We start from the raw sequence: 25,627 nt of genomic DNA, 5'->3' as shown, positions 1-25,627 counted from the left end.
TCTCTGCTTTTTTGGCTTTAAAAGCCAAAAAAGCAGAGATAAAACTAGCACCCTATCAACAACAGGGTGCTAACATGCAAATTTGCATGTTAGCACCCTTTTACTCTACGCTTCCCCTTGCATCTCTAATGAGATGCAAAGGGGGCGTTCCAGAGTAAAATAATAGGAGAAATGTCGCTAAGCGACATTTCTCCTATTATCAAGAATATCGCTAACCCTGTTAGAGACAAAAAAAGCAGCGCTAACCGCGGTTAACGCTGCTTTTTTACGTCTGGTATTTTTCTGACTTGGCCATGATATCCTATGGAAGGAGGATATCATGGCTGAGTTTGTCTGTCCCTATCAACAAGCTAACGTGAAATTATCGCTGGGTTTCCAGCGATAATCTCACGTTAGCCACTTAGCACCAGGATTTTTATCGCTATTGAGATAAGCGTTGCTAATAGCACGCTATCTCAGCGATAAAAATCAACGCTAGCCGGCGATAATTATCCGAGCGCTAAGTGCGCTCAGCGATAATTATCGCCAGTTGTTGTTGATATGCCCCATAGAAAGAGGAATATGCCTTTGAGGATGGTTTCTGTGCAGAGAGGAATCCCTTCCTGCACAAAAACAATCCTGCCCATAACGCAGACACCCGTGCACCGTGATGCAAGGGTGCCTGCACTGGCGCGAGGCAGCCTCGAGCGCACCAGCACCGAAAGAGAGCTGAAGAGCATCATATCTTACTATATATGGCGCTTTCGCGCTCTCTTCCATTCATACAATGCAGCGGTTTGCCTTGCTGCACTGCGCTGCGAGATTTCTAGGTAAATCTGGCCCTTGCCAGCAGACTGCGGCATCAGGACAGACCACTCAAATATTAGACAAACCTGCAGCAATTAGAATGGTTGGCAACCCTCAAATAAACCCCTTTAGTCCACATTTTGTGGAGGAACTCCCACCATTTCACTATCCCTAGCAGATTTTTCGCCAACGGCCCACCGCCAAAGTGGCTTGTTTCTCAGCGGAGGCAGACACCACAGGGGAGAAACTGCGTGGAGAATTTCGTGGAGAAATCTAAATATTGCCAGCGTGGCTGAAGACGTATATCCACCACTGCAGTGGATGGGAAAAGCTCCCAGCAAAACCCTAAATCAGTATAAAGGAATTATGTGGAGGAATTCTAGGGATGTGACGTTAAATTCTGTTGGCAAAACATCTTTATGAATATCTAACCTGAATTTTAACTTATAACTTTTAAAAAGGAATTTCTTCGCACTGCCGTCACGCGCCTCCAATTACCCTTGCACTCTGCCGCGGTCGAACGTCTATGCGAAAACCTACGAATGCAATAAAATACAACACAATACAAAACGAATGTATAATGACCGAGAGTGCTGTAAGCTTTAAGACCGCCTCAGTCCGTCTCTTAAGTTTGTGTGGTCTCTCAGTCCGTCTCTTAAGTTTGTGTGGTCTCTCGGCTGCACTGTTATACACTCGGTGAAGAAACGTATAAACAAAACTATGCAAACGTATGAATAATATTGACCATGTGACAGTGCCTATCATTCGATAAATGACAAATCAACGGGAGTATGTGTGATGACTTGTTTTATGAATACGCATTCGTGGCAGTTTGTGATTTATTCAGTGCTTTTCTGCCATCTTGAGGTCAATTGGTGTAGTTCGGCCTTTATTAGTCGCAGTTGTAAATGAGAGTTTATTATTTATTTATGTTCGATACTTAGGTACAAAACACCTGATTTGTTTCGGAGGTGAATTGTAAGTAAACTAAAAATCTGTTATTGATTTTTTTCGGTGGCGCTAGCTATTGTTCTATGGTGAACAAATATTCGCTTTTTTCTACAATACAATTATGTTTATACTTTCAAGAGCTCAAAAGCAATACATTTTTTGACGTTTCTTTGGAAACCTAAAACAGCAGTTTCTAACTTTTGAGATTTTACTTTTCTCCATGAATGGTACGCCAAAAAGTTATGGAGACTACATACTGAGCAATAAAATTCAAAGACAACTGTAAAAAGAAGGCATTTCATAAATGACATGGACGCATGAGCCTAGGGAGTGACTAATAAATGTGCTACACAGAAAGTAAAAAAGGAATACAAGTTCGATAAGTGCAAGCCTCACATCTTAAAACAAGACTCTTGGATTCAATGTTATTCTTTTGTATAATTTTCAGAAAAAGGCAAATAATGTGTATGTATGCTTATGATTTTAAAAGCATCGACAAAGATGAAAAACATGAGCCATACAAGAGAATGGTATTTCAAGGAGACTAAGAAAACAAATGGGGGAGGACGTAGAATCAAAGAGGGGAGTAGTGTGGGCTCAAAGCTGAGGGAGTGGGTAAAGGGCTTATCTTGAACAAGGAGAAAGAAATAGGTGTTTACTGTGGAGGGAGTGCTGCTTGTGTAGATTGCATGGCTGCATACATCTAGTCTGCTAAATGTTAGTAAAAATTATTTAAAAAAATCTAGGCCATGATCCAACCAATTGCAGCCTTTCTAGGGTCGAGCCTGTGAGAGTTAACAAAGAAAGGCTTGGAGGCCGCCCGTTGCTTACCCATTTGTTGGCTTGCGTGGCACTCTTCTTTACAGCCTCATAATTTGTCAAGGCAGGCCTAACATAATTTTCGTTCCTCTCTGTGGAGCAGAGACCAAGCACTGATGGATTCAACATAATCAGTGCCAGTCCGCTGCTCTCGACGTGATTGAGGTACTATTATGTTCTGTTTAACTTTTAGTGCCCTGCAAACAGAAGGCGTGTGACTGGTAAAACAGTGCCCAGCCGAACAAAAAAATTGCAAAGATTTATTCTCTATAGCTAACTTTCTTTTCTTTTCTTTTGTCAAGTCTTCTTTTCTGACTTTGGACTCATGTTTTCTTTCGTTTTTTCTCCTGGCCGCTACTCCCGAAAGATGAGGATTATTTTATTGTAAAGCGACAATGTTTCTTTCTTAAGTGTAATTTCTGAAATGATGCTTAAACACATAATCATGCAGTACACCCTAATCCACCCCACTCCAATCGACGCCAATCCACCTCACACCAGTCTGCCCCACTCAGTCTAATCCACCCTAGCCTGATCACATCCTCCCCACCCCATGCAAATCCAAGCCACTCACCCAATCCAGACCCACTCCACTCCAATCTGCCCCACTCCAATACAAAAGAATCTGCCCCACTCCAAAACAGTCTATCCCACTCCAATTCAAAACAATCTGCCCACTCCAATCTAAAACAATCTACCCCATTTAAATCTGCCCCGTCTCAATCTGACCCACTCCAGTCTGCTCCACTCCAATCCAAAATAGTCCGCCCTACTCCAATCTGCTCCACTCCAATCCAAAACAAGCTGCCCTGCTCAATCCAAAGCAATCTGCCCCACTCCAGTCTGCCAAACTCCACTCTACCACACTCCAATCTGCCACACTCCAGTCTGGCCAATTTCAATCCAAAACAGTCTGCCTTACTCTAATCCACCGCACTCCAATCCAAAACAATCTGCCTACTCCAATCTGCCGCACTCCAATCTGCCCCCACTCAATCTGCCCCACTCCATTCCAAAATAATTGGTCTCACTCCAATCTTCCCCACTCTAATCCAAAACAATCTGTCTGACTCCAATCTGCTCAACTCCAACCCACAACAATCTTCCCCACTCCAATATGCCTCACTCCAATCTTCCTCATCCAATCTGCCCAACTCCAGTCCCCCACTCCAATCTGCCCCACTCCAATCCACTCCACCCCAATCCATCCAATCCATCCCAATTCACCCCACTCAAATCCACAAAATCGACCTCACTCCAATCCAAGCCATTCTACTCCACACCATTCCAATCCGCCTATATCTATCTACTCCACTACAATCCAATCCACCCCACTCCAATCCAATCCACCTCACCTCAATCCAATCCACCCCACTCCCTCCCCAATTCAAACTAACCCACTCCAATCCAATCCACCCCACTCCAATCCAAAACAATCTGCCCCACTCCAATCCAATCTGCCCCACTCAATCCAAAATTATCTGCCCCACTCCAATCAAAATCCATCTGCTCCACTCCAATCCACTCCAATCTGCCCCACTTGGATCCAAAACAATCTCCCCTACTCAATTCTGCCCCCACTCAAATCCAAAACAATCTTACTCAGTTCAATCTGCCCCACTCACATCCAAAACTATCTGACCCTCCAATATGCCCCACTCCTGTCCACCCCACTCCAATATAATCCACCTCACGCAAATCCAAACCACCTCACCCCAATCCAATCCAAACCAGACAAATACAATCTAGCCCACTCCAATTCATCCCACCCCACCACGCCCCACTCCAATCCACCCCCTCAATCCAATCCACCCCATTCCAATCCAATCCACCCCACTGCAAACAAATCTACTCCACTCCAATCCACCCCACACCAATCAAATTCACCCTACTCCATACCATCCCACTCCAGTCCACCCGACTCCAACCACCCCACTCAAGTCCACACACCCCATCCCAATCCACCCCACCCCACCCCACTTAAATCCACCCACCCCACTCCAATCTAATCCACCGCATCCAGTCCAGCCCACTTCAATCCACCCTACTACACTACAGTCCAATCCACCCCACTCTATCCCAATCCACCTCACTCTACCCAAATTCAATCCAGCTCACCCCAGTTCAGTCCACCCCACTATGTCCAACCCATCTAGCCAACCAAAATCCAGTCTGCCTTACTCCAATCCGGTCCAATCCACCCCACGTGAGTCCAATCCAATCCACCCCAAGTGAGTCCAATACACCCAACTCCAATCCAATCCAACCCACTCCCATCCAATCGACTCCACTCCAATCCATCCCCTCCAATTCAATCCAATTCACCCCTCCACTCTAATTCACCCCACTCCAGACCACGCTACTCTAATCCAATCGACCCCACCCCACTCCAATCCATCCCACCCCAACCAATCTAATCTACCCACTCCAATTCACGCCAATACTATCCACCTCACCCCATTTAAATCCACCCCACTCCAATTTAATCCACCCATCCAGTCTACACACTCAAATCCACCCCACTCCACTCAATCTAACCCACTCTAGCCCAATCCAATCCACCCCAATCTACTCCAATCCATCCCACTACCCCAATCTAATCCAACTCACTACACCCTGTTCCACCCCACTCCACTCTACACCACTCCACTGTACGCCACTGTGCTCTATGACACTGCACTTTACGACACTCTCTGACACTTAACAATTGAACTCTACTCCCCTCTACTCAACTCCATGCCAATCTACTACCCCACTCCTTTCTAGGACACTCAACACCACTAACTTTTAGCCATGCTGAACAGCAGCCGCACTGGAACAATATGGCAAAACCACATTGCCAAAGTCAATAACTCTTGAATAGGCGAGACCTATTGGCTTTGCCAATGCTTGTTTTTGGACTCATTGACCCTAACTATTATTATTCTATCACTGTATATAGCAAATGCTTTTGTCTAGACCCTAAAGAGAAAAGTACAGCGGTCCACAATTTTTTTCCAACAAACCTCTCTTTCTATAGGGAGTTTTACGAACAGGTTTACCAGTGTTTTCTTATCTAAATGGCCTTAGTCACATGGGTGCAAATTTATTAAGGTTTTCCTCCAACACAAACCAATGCAAAGCAATGTAAAGCAGCAGCTGTAATTTATTACCCAGTCACAGGTGTTTTGTACCTCTTTGTGTCAAAAGGGCGTGAGTGGGGCAGATCAGTGCAAACCCCCAGGCTGGACTTTGTTAAAAAACTAATGCCTACTAGAAGTAGGCATGACCAAGGGGAAATGTGTTGATTTCTCCCAGGAACTGACACATTGCACGAAGTGCTGCAGTGGACAGACGAAACCCAATGCATTAGAAACCGTGAGGCATATTTATGAGATCTGTCACTCAGTGCAGCACAGCGCAGTGCAGCTAGTCACCTTGCTGAACTGCAGAGCGTGACAGGGAAATGGTGAGAATGTGTCATATTTCAAGGACTATGGTGCATTCCTGTAATATTTCCCCTGTGCTGATGATATTTTGGCTTCCTAGCGCCAACACATGTATCCTTACACTATGGTGCAAGCGTGCCTGTGTTGCATTCAGGATTGTTTTTGTGCGGAAAGGGGCACCTTCCGGTGCAAAAACATTTCTGAGACGCATATTCCTCTCTCTAAGTGTGCTGCAGAATGCAGCACGCATAGAAAGAGGAAGTAACTAGAAGAAATAAAGATATTTCTCCTTGTTATGACATTCCTGGGAATCATGTATCTTTTTGGCGCATTCCCAGGTTTACCAATTCTGGTAAATCTGAAAATGCATAAATAACCATGGGAGTTGCGTGAGAACACCCATGGTACACCAATGGAAAGTCTCCCTAGCTGAGAGTAAGGCAACACAGTGATTTGCCCTGTGTTGCTTTGCTCCAGATGTATGGAGCCACTCCGGGCCACCAAAGTGGCCTTGCTTGTCTTCATAAATCGCATTTAAGTTTTGCGCCACACATGTACCACATTTCGTGGTGCAAAAGCAATGCAAACAGGCTCATAATTAGGCCCCTGTGTGTTTGTCTACTCCTAGTAATTTGCACAGGATTGTATGCTTCCAGTGCCAGTCCACAGCAAACAAGCATTGGCATAGCCAATAGGTCTCGCCTTTGGGACCTTATAAGTGTTTAGTTATCCAGCACAATATCCTTGGTGCAACAACATCAAGTGTTGCATGGCTAAACACTTATAAGGTCTCAAAGGCGAGACCTATTGGCTATGCCAATGCTTTCTTTGAGTGAGTGGCTCGTGTAGGTATGCCACTGTGAGGTAGAGATGCTGCGAGTGCTTTTACAGGAGCCCCTGTGACATTGCGCCTCTTCAAAATGTATCCTGGGTCTGGTGTAATACTTCTAGCCCCTATTACTATTTCTCGCACCCAATGCATCCTTAAATGTCCCATGTACAGCCAGGGTTGACACTCCTATTACCCTTACACTTTACCTGTCACGGTTGCTGGTGGTTGTGGTGGTGGTGGTGGACGTGGTGGTGGTGGTGGATGTGGTGGTGGTGGTGGACGTGGTGATGGACGTGGTGGTGGGGGTGGTGGTGGATGTGGTGGGGATGGACGTGGTGGTGGTGGATGTGGTGGTGGTGGAGGACGTGGTGGTGGTGGTGGAGGACGTGGTGGTGGTGGAGGATGTGGTAGTGGTGGTGGAGGACGTAGTGGTGGTGGTAGACGTGGTGGTGGTAGATGTGGTGGTGGTAGACGTGGTGGTAGATGTGGTGGGGGTGGATGTGCTGGTGGTGGTAGTGGTGGATGTGGTGGTGGACGTGGTGGTGGTGAACATGGTGGTGGAGGTGGACATGGTGGTGGACATGGTGGACGTGGTGGTGGTGGTGGACGTGGTGGTGGTGGATGTGGCGGTGGTGGTGGACATGGCAATGGTGGACATGGTGGTGGTGGATGCTGTGGTGGTGGTAGACGTGGTGTGGATGTGGTGGGTGTGGTGGACGTGGCAGTGGTGGACGTGGTTGTGGTGGTGGTGGTGGACATGGTGGTGGTGGACATGGTGGTGGACATGGTGGTGGTGGTGGATGTGGTGGTGAACATGGTGTTGGTGGACGTGGTGGTGGTGGACATGGTGGTGGTGGTGGATGTGGTGGTGGACGTGGTGGTGTAGGACATGGTGGTGGAGGACGTGGTGGTGGAGGACGTGGTGGTGGAGGATGTGGTGGTGCAGGACGTAGTGGTGGTGGTAGACGTGGTGGTAGTAGACGTGGTGGTGGTAGATGTGGTGGTGGTGGACGTGGTGGTGGTGGACATGGTGGTGGTGGACGTGGTGGTGGTGGACATGGTGGACGTGGTGGTGGTGGACATGGTGTTGGTGGTGGACGTGGTGGTGGACATGGTGTTGGTGGTAGTGGTGGTGGACATGGTGGTGGATGTGGTGGTGGCCGTGATGGTGGAGGATGTGGTGGTGGAGGATGTGGTGGTGGAGGATGTGGTGGTGGTGGATATGGTGGTGGTGGACGTGGTGGTGGTGGACATGGTGGTGGTGGTGGATGTGGTGGTGGACGTGGTGGTGTAGGACATGGTGGTGGAGGACGTGGTGGTGGAGGACGTGGTGGTGGAGGATGTGGTGGTGGAGGAAGTAGTGGTGGTGGTAGACGTGGTGGTGGTAGATGTGGTGGTGGTGGACGTGGTGGTGGTGGACATGGTGGTGGTGGACGTGGTGGTGGTGGACATGGTGGACGTGGTGGTGGAGGACATGGTGTTGATGGTGGACGTGGTGGTGGACGTGGTGTTGGTGGTAGTGGTGGTGGACATGGTGGTGGATGTGGTGGTGGCCGTGGTGGTGGAGGATGTGGTGGTGGTGGATGTGGTGGTGGAGGATATGGTGGTGGTGGATATGGTGGTGGTGGACGTGGTGGTGGTGGACATGGTAGACATGGTGCACTTGGTGGTGGTGGACATGGTGGTGGATGTGGTGGTGGTGGTGGACATGGTGTTGGTGGTAGTGGTGGTGGTTGTGGTGAAGGTGGACATGGTGCTTGTGGACATGGTGGTGGTGGACATACATCGTGGTGGTGGTGGACGTGGTGGTGGACATGGTGGCGGTGGTAGTGGACGTGGTGGTGGTGGTGGTGGATGTGGTGGGGGATGTGGTGGATGTGGTGGTGGTGGTGGAGGACATGGTGGTGGACATGGTGGTGGATGTGGTGGTGGACGTGGTGGTGGACGTGATGGTGGTGGTGGCGTATATGGTGGTGGTGGATATGGTGGTGGTGGATGTGGTGGTGGACATGGTAGTGGTGAACATGGTGGTGGTGGTGGTGGACATGGTGGACGTGGTGGTGGTGGGCGTGGTGTTGGATGTGGTGGTGGTGGACATGGTGGTGGTGGTGGACGTGGTGGTGGTGGACATGGTGGTGGACGTGGTGGTGGATGTGGTGGTGGTGGACATGTTGGTGGTGGACATGGTGGTGGTGGACATGGTGGTGGTGAACGTGGTGGTGGACATGGTGGTGGTGGTGGATGTGGTGTTGGTGGTAGTGGTGGTGGACGTGGTGGTGGATGTGGTGGTGGCCGCGGTGGTGGAGGATGTGGTGGTGGAGGACGTGGTGGTGGAGGATGTGGTGGTGGAGGACGTAGTGGTGGTGGTAGACGTGGTGGTGGTAGATGTGGTGGTGGTAGACGTGGTGGTAGATGTGGTGGGGGTGGATGTGCTGGTGGTGGACATGGTGGTGGTGGACGTGGTGGTGGTGGACATGGTGGACTTGGTGGTGGTGGACATGGTGGTGGACGTGGTGGTGGTGGACATGGTGTTTGTGGACATGGTGGTGGTGGACATCATGGTGGTGGTGGTGGTGGATGTGGTGGTGGATGTGGTGGTGGACGTGGTGGTGGTGGTGGATATGGTGGATGTGGTGGTGGATGTGGTGGATGTGGTGGTGGTGGTGGTGGTGGAGGACATGGTGGTGGACATGGTGGTGGATGTGGTGGTGGACGTGGTGGTGGATGTGGTGGTGGTGGTGTACATGGTGGTGGTGGACATGGTGGTGGTGGATGTGGTGGTGGACATGGTGGTGGTGAACGTGGTGGTGGTGGACATGGTGGATGTGGTGGTGGTGGGCGTGGTGGTGGATGTGGTGGTGGTGGTGCTGGACATGGTGGTGGTGGTGGTGGACGTGGTGGACGTGGTGATGGACGTGGTGGTGGTGGACATGTTGGTGATGGACGTGGTGGTGGTGGACATGGTGGTGGGGGAAGTGGTGGTGGACATGGTGGTGGTGGTGGACGACTATTGGGTAGGAGGGTGCTGGCAGAATGCGGATGGAGAAGAGGATCTCGAAGGGGGCACATGGGAGAGCAGAAAGAGGCTGAATATTACATACAATAAAATTTAAAGCGCATTAAAGCGCAATGCTCCTTTAATTTAAAAAAAACACGTTGTGCCTGCAGTGGGAGTAGCTCACAAAGAAAAGAAACAAGTTTGCCTCCGGTGTTCAGTCTGTTTAAGCTCCTTTTATCTAGACGTCCAGTTTGTTCAGGTGCGTGTGAGCTCAGTGAAATCTTGTGTACTGACATGTCTTGTGAAACCTGGCTGTATTTCTCAGCTGTGTGCCAGTCAGCAGCCTGAATTAACTTAATTTATACCACATGGAGTCTATGTCAATGTCATCTGTGACAAGACAAGATGTTAAATGCATGCAGTCACAAAACTCGGAATCTAGGAGATTTCATGGAACAGCATAGTCCCAACTGAATAAAACTGAAGTGTGTTCAAGTTATGAACCATCTGTCAGTAATGAAATAAAAGATTTGGTGAAACAACAGAGAAACCTTTCTGACATGTTTCTGATGTGGAAACATTAATAAACTATACAATGCAAACCAAGGTCGGTTTCAGAGGCAGAAATGAGCATTGAAAAAACAGCTCTGTTTTAGAATTGCTTTTGTTCTGCTTATCTGCGTGAGTTAGAGGGGGAGCAGGAGGTGAGTCCGGGAGTGGTGCGTGCGTGCACGCGCAGTCTGCTCATTTTCAAGCACTGCACTCGTGCTTGTGTCGCGCCCCTGCTCGCTCCCGGAAGGTGGATGCCACCACAAGCACGAATGTGTGCTTGAAAATGAGCAGAGCAACGGCTAAAGGCCCTCCTACGCAACGCATGCGTGCTGCCTAGGCGAGACCTAAAAATACAAAAACAATTCTTCCAGTTTTTCACATTACAGAAAAGCAATAGATCAAAGAATGCAGATGCTGGGGGTTCTGGTCATAAAATTACCTACTTTAGATTCTAGTTACACAATCAATGAACTATTATAAAAACCGTTTTATGTGATCACAATAACGATCCTTTGAGGTCAATTAACACAAACCTTCTTATACTTCTTGATGTGAACACTCAAACTTAATTTCCTGTGCGACTATCTGTAAATAAGTGCTATGGGAGAATGCCTTTTAACATTTTTTTGATTTTACCATTTATTAGGGTTTATTTTTGTGCATGTTCAGGTCTTTTTGCTCCTGCTAATTCAGGATTCCCGTGGCATTTGTTGTACCTAGTTGGAAGCTAGAGGATGAAGAATTACATCTTGCCAAATCTGGGTCTTCCCCATGTCGTTTTTGGTGGTCCTGACTCCCCATCATGAAAGCATTATGAATGTCATTCATGGTGAATGTCAAATAACCAATCCTGGAATACTCAACACCTACTAAATTAGAAGTCTTTCCAGTCAAGGGATGTGAACCTGGTGATCCATGCAGCCTCCACTCATGTAGCGGGTTCCTCCGAGAGCCACACTCATGTAGCATGATGCTCCTCCCAACAGCTCTCCTGTGCCACACCTCTCAAGGATATAGGACTTAGTCTGCAGCTCTGGGCAGTCTCTGGAGTCAAAATGTCAATTTATGAAGGCCCTACTCTTATATTTCTGAGCACTAGAGCTCTTAGTGCTCGGCTCACATCCACTCTGCATCTGGTCTGCTTTCAAATTCTTGAAAGCTCCAGAGGGGATAAATGGGCCAAATGGGTTCTGAGGAATACCATGGTGCAAAATCAATTTGCTGCGTACATTTGCCATCTGCTATTCTCTCCAGTACATCATGGTATTTTGAGGCCCAGCGTGCACCTCGAACAATCTGGAAAGGGAGCTCACAGGAGAGCTTTGAGAAAATGTACCCTACTCAGAGTAGGCTAGTTCCACCACAGCAGTTTGCCCTTTCTATCAAAATTCCTACGCACTACCCTTTGGACCTGTGGGCTTTCTGCATCAATTGATCCTCGAAGGGTGCAAAGGAACCAGTCTCATTCTTTGGGGCTGCCAAAATATAGGAATAGTGTTGATCCATGAGATGCCCTCTGCTTTATTTAGTGCTACTGGAGTTAGGTTCAAACCCAATATCTGCATTGCTTTCTGCATATATTTACTTGTCTCTGATTGTTCTGTATTCAGCATCCGTGAAAGGTTTACTGTTCTATGCTCTTCTTCACCAATTCAAACTTTGCACTTTGAGAATCCACTTCGTAGACTAGAAATACACATTTATCTTATTTCCTTGTATATGGCCCTCAAAATAGATCTTTACAGTATCAGAAGTACGATTGGCTCTATGCAAGCACTGAAGTAGAAAGTTTAAAATCCAGGCGTGAATCTTCATTTTCTTGCTCGCCTCCACCATGCCAGCCTAAAGGAGCAAATAGCCACCGAGCATGCAGTTATTTACGGATTACTGCGAGCGACTTGCTCAATTGTCAGTCCATTACCCCGAGGCCACTACCAGAAAGCACGTAAAACGGGGCTCTTTTCAGCACCAAAGGAATCATTATCAGAAAGTACATTGAAGTCAGTATCGAAGTCCGCAAACCTCCCGGGTTTGCTTGTACCCCCTCCAGTGACTCATTTGATTAAAAAAAAACAAGTTTGGCAGGAAGATAGATCTTGGATTGGAATATGGCCCTTTGTGGTGTGGTGTAAATGTGTTCAGACTTTTGAAAGAGAAGAGTTTAAAGTTGTAGAGACAGCTGATGGGACTCAGAAGTGAGTGCACTTCTACTCAAACACCTCAAAAGTGAGCTGAGGTTTTCTCCGGTGGCCATGGCCGAGTTCAAAACCTACATCACGGCTGTAGGGTCTCCGCCCAAAATCCAAAAAGAACATATGTTTTCATTCGTGTGGTTGCAATGCGAGCGTCCCATCAATCGACCATGAAAACCCAATGCAAGAGCCAATAAATAATGCCCAACAGGAAGGGTTTACCTCCTCCCTCTCCCTCGTGAAATAAGTGAAGATCGTTGTTTATGTATGTCAGAATCAAGCAGAATCTCTGGCACAATGCGCGCTAAAATGTGGTTTATGTGACAAAAGCTAAGAACCTCGTCTGCAATTGGCCAACTGTTGTGTCACCCCCCCCCCCTCCCTCACCCCCATTTCCAGAAACATAAGACACCCACTCTCAATCTGCAGCAGAGGAGCTTGGGTTTAGGGGGTTAGGGAGGAGGTATCCAAAGTCAGAAGTTTCCGTACTCACGACGTAACCTGATTTTAATGCCTCATATACTCCTTGTAGGCCGAGGGGGAGGTGTGTGACTGACAGTATGGTCATATAAACTGAGGCCGCTTCATTGGCTCATGCTGTACGTTACCCAATGTATGTTCTACGTTTTACAGTTAAAACTCGAGGCTTCCCATGGACTAACTTCACGAACACACAAGAAGTATTTTTCCTTATGAATTATGGACGAGTTATGATATGACATGATTACTGTCATTTAAGAGTGTTTCACCCACTGCTCCGCGTACTGTACCAATGCACACGACACACTACATGAAGTAAAACGTGTCCTTGTGCTTTAGAACATGCTTTTCAATATTACTCTACTTAAAAAAAATCGCTGGGACTTGCCAGGTGCGCCACAGAATGGTCCCAGGCACAATTATGTCGCAGTGCCACCATGGCGAGGGCAGGGCGTGCAGCATCCTGCACGAGCTGTCACGCTGGCACCTGCAGCGCGCCTACACTCGCGCTTCTTGTGCGAAGAGCGCTACACGGCCACGTGCCCTGGTCGGAAAGAGGGTGTGTGTCTGTGGAACTGTAAATGCTACTTATGATGGCCTTCAGACTGACACGCCGAACCCTAGTCAACCTCATGTTTTTTATTTTTTACATTTTACCCTAATACAAGAGGCGCGATTTAATACGGACATCCTTCTTTTTCTTAGCCATTTTAAAGATTAGCCCACTCAACGGTGAGATGTTGATCTCGGGTTTATATTTCCATCTCAAACGCGCCGTAAAAAGGAAGGTATAGGTATTTTTGAAACATTTTTGAGGTGGTCCAGTCCTTGCTGTTCTTTGGATTTTTGGGTGTGTAATGTTGTAATGTCAGACCTGCTTGCACTTTACACAGCATTTATAGGTGCGCACATGTACTTTAATTAGCCTAAGTTGAGTGGTAGTAGCTTGGGGGTGCCGTCTAAGTCATGAGTACGAATTTCAGTAAAGCAGACTCAGCCTTTCCGCCTTCTAAGGAAGGTGAATTTATTAGCATTAAATCTGCTAAGGGTAACGCCTATTATGTCAAGCGCTTAGGAACGACAGAAATGCGGCATTGAGCGCTACATGAAAGCACGTTAGAAGTGGGACTTTTGGTTTTTCAGATATGTTAACAGTAAAGAAGTCTATGGGGCATATCATCAACGGCCAGCGATAATTATAGCTGGCCGCTCTTAGCGTTAAAATGTTTAACGCCGGCTATCGCAGATAAGTATTGCCATGCTAGCGCTGTATTAACAACGCTCAGCGCAATGGCGATAATTATCCTAGCAATAGCGATGTTTTCCATGGAACATCGCTGGTTTTCTAGCGATGTTCCATGGAAAACGGCGATACCCTTGATAATAGGGGCCTGTGGTCTTAGCCACACAATCCACCCCCCATGTTAAGTATGCCTTAGTCAGGAATTACATTCCTGCGTTAAGGCATACTTAGCGCGATTTAAATATTCGCTTCCCCGCATTGTAAATATCACAAGCTGCCTTCGTGATATTTACCCATGTTGTTTCCACAGACACGCCTACTTTGCATCTCATTAACGAAGCAAAGTTAGGCGTGCTGGAAACGGGAGCAAAATCAGCAAAACATGCGATAGCGTGTCTTTGCTGATACGGCCATAAAATTATCGCCGCTTTTCGGCCGAAAACGGCCGCAAAAGCGGCGATAATTTGTTATCGCCGTATTGTTAATATGCCCCTATGCTCTTTGTGTCCTGTGAGACATGCCGAGATCATTACATCTTTCTATTTTTCCCAAGGTCATGAAGCTCGGCGTCCCAGAAATCGCCGCAATCCTTCTGCACAATGGTGCTGACCCCAACCTGATGGACCCTACCGGTTTTGTCGTCCTCCACGATGCGGCCAGAGAGGGCTTCGCGGACACGGTCCGGACTCTACTGCTCTTTGGCGCCGACGCCAAAGCCAGGGACCGGGAGGGGAACCTGCCGTTGCACCTAGCCGCCATGGAGGGCCACCTGGAGGTGGTGGCCTGCCTCCTGGAGCACACAGACAGCACGCTGGCACAGAACGGTAAGGACCACACGGCCTACGACCTGGCAAGCGCCCACAAGCGGGAGGACGTGGTGAAGTGGATGGAGGAGAACCCCCGAGCCTAGGGCAGCCTGCTCCATCGCTGCCCAGTTCATGTTCCACATTTCATTAAATGCAGCCATACTGTGACAGGTCAGCTGTGCACGCGGGCCACAGCAGCCTTGGCTTCGCCTCATCTGTAGGTCTATGCTAATTTCCTTGCCTCTTCGCTATCTATACCGCCTTTCAAGCGTGCTTTTTGTTTTTCCTCTCATGCATTTGGAGGAGCAAAGAGTGTTTAGTTTTGTGCCACTATTCACCTGCCGTGAGGGGAACGGCTTACCTTGTGGGGGAATCCAGCTTCTGCATTTAACTCCCGTGCCGTGAGGGGAACGGCTGTGCAGACTTCACTCCCCAGCACCCACAGACACCGGCGCAGCGCTTGACGTCACCTTAGCGCGCCGGTGTCCTACAAAAGCCACAGGGAACTTCCGCAGCGCGGGACGTGCGCGGGCGAAGCCCGGGCCAAGGGCGGGCCCGTCCTTGCCCGTCATAGCCCGGAGTAGGCTGGGCTGGGCCACGTTATATGGCTGGAGCTTCTCATAAGTCATTACTGAAGAGACCCAACAATAATCAAAGGTACTGTTCTTATTCGTGCTGGACTGTTTGCCCCATACAGTGCTCATTTCTGCACTCTGAAAGCCCCGTTGTTTGAAATATTCCCCTCATTTAATTGAAAATGAACAAAGTCAAGGGTACTCTGGGTAACAGGGTGGTGGGTACCTTGGACGCTTTTTTATCGAGGGCCAATTCAGTACTGACTCAAGAGATCCTGAATACTGAACGTAGACTCTCCTTAGAACCCCTCAATTCTACGAATAGGCTATCAGCTACACCGGAACTCCTCTTACTACCAGAACTAGGTGCTACTGAGGGGTCCTCGATTAATATATCACTGTCTCAGACCATTGAGGAGACGGATATTCCTGTGGTTGAGGAAGTAGCGATCGTGGATAAAGGGATGATTACCAGGGGAAAACAGGGCAAAAATAAAACAATCAAGGCACCAAACCCCAGAAAGAAGGGAAAAAGGGAACATAAGCCAGTGGGTGCACATGGAAACGAGGGCGGGATAACAGTTAACGCCCAAACCCCTGAAATTACTGACCTTGTTAATAATACCGGGGCGAGACAGGTAACTAAGAAAGTCATCGAGGGTAGCCAGGTACACGAGGGCAATTCAGAAATTCTAGAAATGCTACTGAAAAAGCTTTTGGATCCGATCTTAAAAAAGCTTACAAGTATAGAGGATAGACTAGCAATTATAGAAAGGAACAGTGGGGGGAAACCTGACAGCAGACCAGTCATTGCACAAAACACCAGAGCAGAGGCATCTTCAAGTGGCAATTCTAAGGCTCATAAGGTTGACTCAGTAATGAGAAGTGAGGTTCCGACCATTATAGCCGTTCAGCCTCCTCCACTGACTGAATTTAGACCTACTCAGGGACCACAGGAATCTAATAAACATTATAGTACCATCGACAATTTTATGATCAACCAGGAACGGACATCCCCCGATTATCATCTGCAGGGATCCCACTCGATTGATCTTCCGTGGGAGTCCGCACCTTACACTGTAATCCTGAGTAATGTCCCCCAGTTGAAGGAAGGGGTCACAGAAGATTTTGATCAACTTAAAAATAAATTGAATCAATGGTTTACTAACAACTTATATAGGGGACAGGATGTTAACAGATTCATAATTATGGCCCGCAGAATTAAATGGATCGGCAAAAGGACCAAACCTCATAATGGTGACTGTATTGTTGTGAACTTTGATAATCCATACACTGCCAAAAAAATTCTACAGGAATTTCAAATGGGTTACCCGGGTTCCGGCTCTAATATAGTGATTCTGTCCCTTAGATACTTTTACCCTCAGGAACCCTGGCTACATAGAGCTGATAATAATAGCAAAGATCACACATACTTAAGGGACACCACAAGACAGAATCTCTCTTGCCGATCAAATATTCAACCTCCACACTTGAGGAATAGGGTTAATCCCCCTTTCCCTCAAGGATTAGAGTTAAGGAATAGATTTCAGCCACTGTCAGATATCGATGAGTGTGATTGACTAATTTCTCAGGCTCCAGGTGAAATAGACTCTCAAATCCCCATACAGGCTCAAAGTAAAGATAATGTAACTGATAATTCTCTGACCCATAGAAAGAACATCTTATCCTGGAATATTGCCGGGTTGGCTAGGAAGAGTAGTGATCCGCGCTGGATTGCGTTTGTTACCCAGTATAGGATTATAAACCTACAGGAAACATGGGACATGGATAATAATCATTACTTAGATGGTTATCAGGCCTTCTTTGTTTCGGCCTCTCCTTCGGCCAGTGGCAGGCCTAAGGGAGGCCTTGTAACATATGTCTCATTAGACATTAAATGTGATGTGCGCCTGATTACCCATCCCCACCCCGGAATTTTAGCAATCACACTAAGGAAGGGACATGTAGAATGGGGGATAATACATTTTTATAATTCCCCATCTACAGTGGAAGAAGGAGGAAATATCAAGTCCCTGGCTATATTTATAAAAAAATATATGGCCAATATCCTACATAGTCTGATTATTACAGGGGATTTTAATATCCACCCATGTGGTAATCCCTCTACTACCTGTTTAGCAAATTTAGGCTGCCCACTAATATCTGGTCTACATTATGAGCACACAGCACATGGTGAGGAACTAAATGATTTGCTGTGTGAACTTGATATGGGGTCAGTTATGTCTCATATGAGCCCGTCCACACTGTATACCATCCCAACCTTAATAGGCAAAGGGAATGGTACTTTTATTGATTATATTTTGATTTCATCTTCTTTAATTCCCCCCTTAGGGGATTTTTTCATTTTAACCAATGAATTTAGCGATCATAATCCGCTGTCGGTTTACCTTGGTGGTATACTGTCAGATTCTACAAGTTCTAAATCAACCACAGGAGTATTAAGGCCCACTGATGGGAAAAGGAGGTTAAAGTGGACCCAAATATCGCCCAGTATTTTCAATGAAAAAGTAAAGACCCATTGCCTGGGAGAAATAGACACTTGTAAAACCATAGGAACAATGGCTAGATCCATCTTAGATGCTTTTGCCAATCTATCCACAAAAATATCTGAACTATTGTTAACAAGTTCTGGACAAAATGGTAACCATGGCCCTAAATGGTTCGATAAAAACTGCTCAAAGGCTGCTAAACTATTAAGAGAAGCACTTGCAAAAAAACCCAGAGACTCTGTGGCAGTACGTACCTTGAGAAGGTCGTACAGGGATACTTTAGCACTACGTAAATCCTTATTAAAAGAAGAGGCCTGGGAAGAACTAGTAGACAGCAGCACTCTAAAAGATAGTACAAGGTTTTGGAAGACTGTAAATGGTCCCTTATTCCAACAAGTGGGAGGCGATGGTCTGGTGGCCCATATTGGAGAAAGTGACTGGATCAATCACTTTAAAGTAATGTTTGATTGCCCGACTGACCTTAATGATAGTAGAGTGAGCTGTAGAGCCACGTCCACCATAACATTAACTGAATTGGAGATTTCGGATGGAATAAAGGGCCTGACAAGTAATAAAGCACCGGGGCCTGATGGGATCCCCCCAGATTTATATAAATCAGATCCCCATTTCTGGGCAGCTATTCTTTGCCCGGTATTTAATGCGGAAGCCTCAGAAGGCTGTTTAAATAGGTGGGCACTGTCTACCATAGTGCCGGTGTTTAAAAAAGGGGACAGAAACGACACAAGTTGTTACAGACCAATATCACTTATAGACTCGGTCGTGAAGGTAATGGGGCGTGCTATTCTAACTAGGCTGAAGGATTGGGTGGTTGAAAATAAGATTTTAACAGATTGCCAGTATGGATTCCACGCAGGACGCTCGACTACTACACAGTGTCTTAACCTGTACTTACTACTCAATAAATATACTGTGGTGAAACCTGGTTCGATTCATCTCGCCTTCATGGACCTCTCATCAGCTTTTGATTGCGTCAACAGATCGAAGCTTTGGTTGGCCATGGAGGCGAGAGGGGTTGACGTGGGGTTGACCAACTTTCTACGGGATTTGCATTCTTCAACACGAGCAAACGTTAGGTACGGTAAAGATTTAAAGGTTACAACTGACTTTTCCATCAGGAAAGGCGTCAGGCAGGGATGTATTATGGCTCCATTTTTATTTAATTTCTATATTAATGATCTTGAGAGGACCCTGGTAGAGACTGGTGCAGATTTTCCGCGTGCAGCGGGAAGGGGTATTCCTGTCCTGCTGTACGCGGATGATGCTGTACTTTTATCTAGAACTGAAATTGGGCTCCAGACCCTATTAAATTCCTTCCATGGGTTTATGTCCAAGCTAGAATTGAAGATAAACAGTACAAAGTCCTATATTATGAGCTTGGGCAAACGACCAAGGAGGACCTTTATTTTTAAAACAGGGGGAGATCTAATTCCCAATTTGGGAGTCCTATTCGATGACAAATTAAAGTGGGATGCCGTCATACATAAAAAAAGGGGGGAGATGGCGCGGGCAAATGCAGCAATCTTCAACTTCGCCTCCAAAATAGGGAAGAAACCAACAGGGGCTATGCTCCAGGTATATAGAGCAAAAAGCTTTGCCATAGCTACCTATGGTAGCGAGCTATGGGGACGTGCTGAGATAAACCCTATACAGGTCGAGGAAAATAAGTTCCTAAAAAGACTCCTATGTGTCTCATCAAGTACTCCTAACTTGGTGGTCCATGAAGAACTAGGAGTACCTTATATAGCCGACCAGCTAGCAATGAGCCCCATGACTTTTTGGCTACAATGCTGGCTCAACCAAGAAATACCCTTGACCCAGGAAATACTTAGGGATTGTCTGGCTTTGGAGAACAAGGCACGGATCCCGTGGTTTTCTCATATTAAAAAGGGATTCGAATCAATAGGAAGGGGCTCCTTGTTCTCTAAGCCTGAAGAGATCCACAAAAAGGATATTCAATTGGTTAAATCCCTCTTTTTGAATTATAGGACACAGGAAAGGGAAGGGATTGAGCTTATTAAACCCAGTGTCCGATCACATATCGCCTTAATAACCACCCATACTGCTGAACCTTACCTAATGTCTACTCTTACAACCCATGAACATTTTTTATTAACCAGGTTTAGATGTAATACATTTCATCTTCTACTGGCCAGACCCAAAATGGGTCATTTGGGACAGATGTTACCGGTATGTGGGTGTGATGGACAGTCTCCACAAAATTTAACACATTTTATGTTTTTCGGCAACTTTTACTCTGTCCCAAGGAAAACTTACCTGACACCAATGTTAAAGAAAATGAAGTTTACCCAGGTTAAACCTGCTTTAATGTTTTTACAATTATTGCATATGGACTGTATATATTTTATTGTCCGTTTTTTAAAATCTACATTGAAATCAAGAGCGGATATGGATTGCTAAACTGTCAATGGAACTTTACTTCTTTTTAATTGGTCTGTGTTTTTTAATCTTGTATGTATGTGACTTTTTATGAATTTATATACTAAATTCGAAATAAAGTATCTTTTGACTTTGACTTTGACTTGATTACCAAAAAAATGTATGTGTGCACAGGGAAATGCACACATTCCCACAGTATGAAGTTTCTCTGTGCATATGTATTATGGAGATGAAAGTGAATTCATGCACCATGCACACACTGCATGCTGCTGGCCAGCAGTACACTGGGCCTCCTTTTTGCAAGCTATATTTGAACTTCTCACTTCAGTGTGTTCTGGGTTTTGCTTTCTTTTGGTGAACACTAGAGAGTAGTTTTTTTTCTGGAACTGCACTTTTTTCCTACCCTTTTCCATCCATGGTTCGCTGAAATGTCTTCTGTGTGCTGGAGAATGTGTGCAGTGGGGTCTGAGGCCACAGAGCTGGGCCCAGGCCATGCCCTGCTCCCATGCGCTGCTGTTTCCGCAGGGCACTGGGTGCAGGGCGCGGTATACACAGGCGAGAAACTGGATGTGGGGTGATGAGCATGCGCTCTGCATTCATCGAGTGATGGTCAGAAGGCTAATTATGAAAAGCCTAAACTTTGTGGACAACACTAAGAGAAGTAGCTGGAGAGAAAAGGAAAACACTTGACAAAAGCCAGAAGTGTAATGGATCAAACTGATGGTCACAATTATTTTAGGAGTTTTGTTAATCTCCCTTCACCAGAAATGGTTAATTATGTGTGAATGAAAAGAATGCCTGGAGTAGCATGTGTTTATGCCCTTAGATTTTTATAGATGTATTATGTATTTATGATAAATGTAAAGATTGTAAAAATGTATGGATTGAATATGTTTTGATTATTTATATATATATAATACACAATAATAAATGGACTTAAAGATGCAAGTGGTCCCACTCCTTTCCTGATTAAGATGGGATTCCAAATTAAATGAGACAATTTACAGTGTTATAAATATTTCAGATAGGATTTCATATGAGTGCCTAGATACCTCCGTTATATAAAGGTCTACCAATTAGAGAGTGGCACAGCCAGAGACCATGAGTGCACAAGGAGCCCACTGCCTACAGCCAAAGGCCTTACATACCGTGTCCTGGGGTCATGGTCGCTTTAGGTTCTGAGGCTAGGGGTATTAGGTGCTGGCTGTGGCGAGGGGCTACGCCTGGTGCCTACAGCCTATTGTGGACAGCCAGACATTTGCGTGCAGTAGACTCTGAGGCCACATGCAGAGTGAGTTCTGAGTCACGTAGAGTGGACGAGGTTTTGCTGAAGGGCACGCTTCACATCCAGACCCACTGCTTATGGCTTTTGGCTATAAGCAGGGCCAGTGGAATTATGCAGCAGGAGAGGGCCAAATTATGTGGCAGGGTTGAGTAAATCATGTGCCAACAAAAGGCAAAATGTGAGGCATAATGCAGCCCATTTTGTAACAGTATTGCTTCATTATTTTTACTGCCTGGGCATTGGTTGCATCTCATTAGTACCAGTTTAACACCCAAATATAGCTATAAGCAACAGAAGGCTGACCAGTCCAGCTTTGCAAAGGGACTTCCACTGAGCGGCAACATGTGTCACTTTTCTTTTTCGTAACTTTTGAACCATTTGTGCTAGAACCAATTTTTTTTTATCTGCAGATTATGCATCAGATGATGGTTTATGTGGCAAATGCGGCAAATCTAAAATTATGCAAAAATCTATGCAGCCGTACAATCACATGATTCTAGTGGCCCTGGCTATAAACACCTGCATCGGAGCCTCAGAAACTGGCTGAACGTCATGCTCTGCTTCCAGAGCTTACTGATTCCTTCCAGTGGGGCCATCAGAACTGACAATTGGCCATGCCCTGCATCCAGAGCCCACTGTACATGTCCCTGGTCCCAGCCCCTTCCTATGGCCTTCCTCCACTGTGTATGCAAAGGGGCCTCTTATCAGGTTTTTGAGGATATGGGTACATGTTCTAGTGGAAGGGCGTGTCCTATACCCAGTACACTCTGCACATGGCAAATGTCTGAATTCATTGGGTTTGGGTGCCACAATTCCGAGGTGCAGGGCCTGACCAAAACTTTACTCTGTACCCAGTGCCCATGGGTCAGAGCCAGTACTAACTTCACCCAGAGACGCCTGCAACACAGGAAGCCTGCCTGGTGCAGGAGTAAAAGTAATGCCAGACGAATTCTCAGCACAGCACACTGATAACATTCAAAGGCTGTATGCAGAAGGTTCAGGTGGCATGTAGACTGAGCCCAGGGCAAGGTCAACACATGACACCCATGACCCTCTACATGTGGCAAACGTTTAAGTGCAGAAGGTTTAGGGAGACCAGAGGAATTGAGAAGATCAAATCCCAAAAGTCCACTGTTCATGTGACAATGAGCAAAACATCTGCACTTTAGAAAACGTATTACACTGAAGACGTAAAGTTCTGTTCTAACAAAATGCAGCCCGATGGGTCAGTTGCATATCATTGTACACCGAGGTTATTCCCTATATCGAATGTGTACGTGCATGATACTTATTTGTGAAATTCACTTTTTTTATTGTTTAAGTTCAGTTTTATATTTGTTTTCTCTAAATGTGGTTTGGCAAAATTATTGGCGGCTCCTCCATGTGGGCGGAGGAGTGTCGCCCCACTGCTTTCTCGCAGTGTAAGAAGCAGAAACATAACATGGTTTAAGTACCATTTTATGTTTCTGCTTCACGCACTGCGAGAAAGCAGAAGAAGGGTTTGGTTGGGGGCTGGCGGGTGGACGGGTCTGCTGGAGTTTAGGGGAGGAGTGGCTAGCCCAATGTTGTGGGCGCTGACTGTTTGGTCGGCCACAGAGACGACCAAACAGTCATGCACACTCTCCCTTTTCTCCATGTAGGCTACATGCAGCCTACATGGAGAAACCGGCCTCCCCATAGACGCCTGTGTGGTCGGCTTCCCAGCCAATCACAATGCTGCCATTTCAGTATTGCGATTGGTTTAAGGGAGGGGAGGGAGGCTGCCTGCGGCTGCTTCCTGCGAGGATGACACGACGCGGTACCGGACCGCCGAAGGTATGTTTTTATCTATTTAAAATGAACCCCCCGAGCATGACCCCCCTCCCCACGCACCCCACGCTCCCCCACCCGTGAGTCATGTCGGCCGGGACTGATGAGGCCCTAGTAAATAAATGGTTTGTACTGCCTGTTGTAATTCCCTGAAAGATCTTCAAAGGGCCCTTAAACAGTAACCAAGAGACCAAGCACATATTAAGATTCTGCGAAAGGAGTACAAGTTAGAAAGAAAGACCAGGGAAATGGACCTGAGGGAAGCCGCGTGGGAAAATCTGGCTTACACTGCAATTTCCAAGGATATGAGGGATTTCTGGAAGGTGATTAATGCCCTCTTTTTTAAGCGTAATTCAGAGATAACTTTGGATACGCATGTTAGTGAGAAAGCTTGGGTGGCCCCTTTTGAACAGATCTTTGGGTCCTCTAATGTTAGTACACAAGCCAAAGGAGCATCTGGTATTCTTTCTGAAGGAAGTAAAAAAAACTCTGGGAAATTGCAGTAGTGCTAAAGCCCCTGGCCCAGATGGGGCACCCATCGATTTTTTCCTTGAACACCAAGATCAGTGGGCCCCACTTATAACAAACGTGTTTAACGCCTTATAAAAATTGGGTCCCATAGCCTCTTGGAAAACTAGCTTCATTGTCCCAATATATAAAAAGGGTGATAAATCCAAACCCCAGAATTACAGACCAATTTCCCTCATGGATTGTACCTCGAAATTGTTTGGTCTTATTGTGTTAAACAGGCTTGAAGAATGGGCTAGGGAAAAAAACATCCTGATCCCTGCCCAGTATGGGTTTCAAAGGGGGAGAGGGACAATTGATCAGTGTCTGAATTTACGTCTGATTATCTCCAAATACAACTCAGCAAAGGGCGGCCAAACCTACATGGATTTCATGGATCTAACGGCCGTGGTTGACTGTGTGAGTCATTCCAAATTGTGGAAGATAATGGTCAGAGATGGGTACTGACGTAGCATGAATCAACTTTCTTCGTCGGTTGTGTTCCTACACCACAGCATGTGTGCGCTATGGAAGAAAAGGGGAATGCACTCGCTCTTTCCAGATTATGAGGGGTGTCAGACAGGGATGCGTTCTCGCCACCTTTTTATTTTCAATTTATACAAATGGGGTGGAGGCCGCTCTCACAGGGTCCACATTGGACATCCCTTCTTTTAACACTTTTTCTATCTGATCTTCACCTACGCTGATGATGCGTTTATAATAGCCAGAACTGGGGTGGCTGTACAATGCCTTATAGTGGCACATGTGGGTTTTATGAAAACATTGAATCTAAAAGTAAACAGGTCAAAATCCTTTGTTTTGATAACAGGGACTGCGCCCTCTATGAGAATTCCATCTTTCTATATAGGGTCCCGTAAACTGGATGTGGTGGACACTTTCCCTATTTAGAGTTATCATTTGACAAAAAACAATTGTGGTCAAATATGGTGGAAAGTAGGGCCCTTGTAATGGAGAGAAGTATGGCTGCTTTCTCTGGGTTTACAAGAAAGCTGGGTTCAAAACCAATTGTACCTATTAAAACGATCTATAGTGCAAAAACCATTTCCCCTGGGCCGTATGGGGTGGGGCTCTGGGGAATGGCGCACATAGAATCCCTGCAAAGGTTAGAGTATGTGTTTTTTTAAGAGGGTTATGTCCCTTCCGGGTTCCTGCTCAAGCTATGTTTGCCACCTAGAATTAGGTTTACCATACGTAATGAATATAATAAGAGTTGCTCCGATCCTGTTATGCAACTCTATCTGGAGAAGGAACTCCGTTAATCAGGGACATCTTAAGGCTTTGGGGGGCCCTGGGCCAAACATATTTTGGGGGCCCCTGTTCAGGACACCTTTGAATTTATGATCTAATTTGAGCCCCTGTTTCCCACGCAGTTTCCGCTTCCTCAGCTGTGCTAGCGATTCAGTTTGCATCATAGG

At 46.5% G+C, this 25,627-nt stretch overlaps 1 pseudogene; it reads left to right on the top strand.

Annotated features, from left to right (window-relative positions):
- Window positions 1–14,798: 14,798 nt before the first annotated feature.
- LOC146835015 (cyclin-dependent kinase 4 inhibitor C pseudogene) lies at window positions 14,799–15,191 on the top strand (annotated as a pseudogene).
- The last annotated feature ends 10,436 nt before the right edge of the window (window positions 15,192–25,627 follow it).

This window comes from Triturus cristatus, chromosome 4_2 (assembly GCF_964204655.1).
Source record: "Triturus cristatus chromosome 4_2, aTriCri1.1, whole genome shotgun sequence".
Lineage (NCBI taxonomy): Eukaryota > Metazoa > Chordata > Amphibia > Caudata > Salamandridae > Triturus > Triturus cristatus.
Note: the sequence above shows the minus strand (reverse complement) of the source record. Positions and strands in the feature narration are given on the sequence as shown.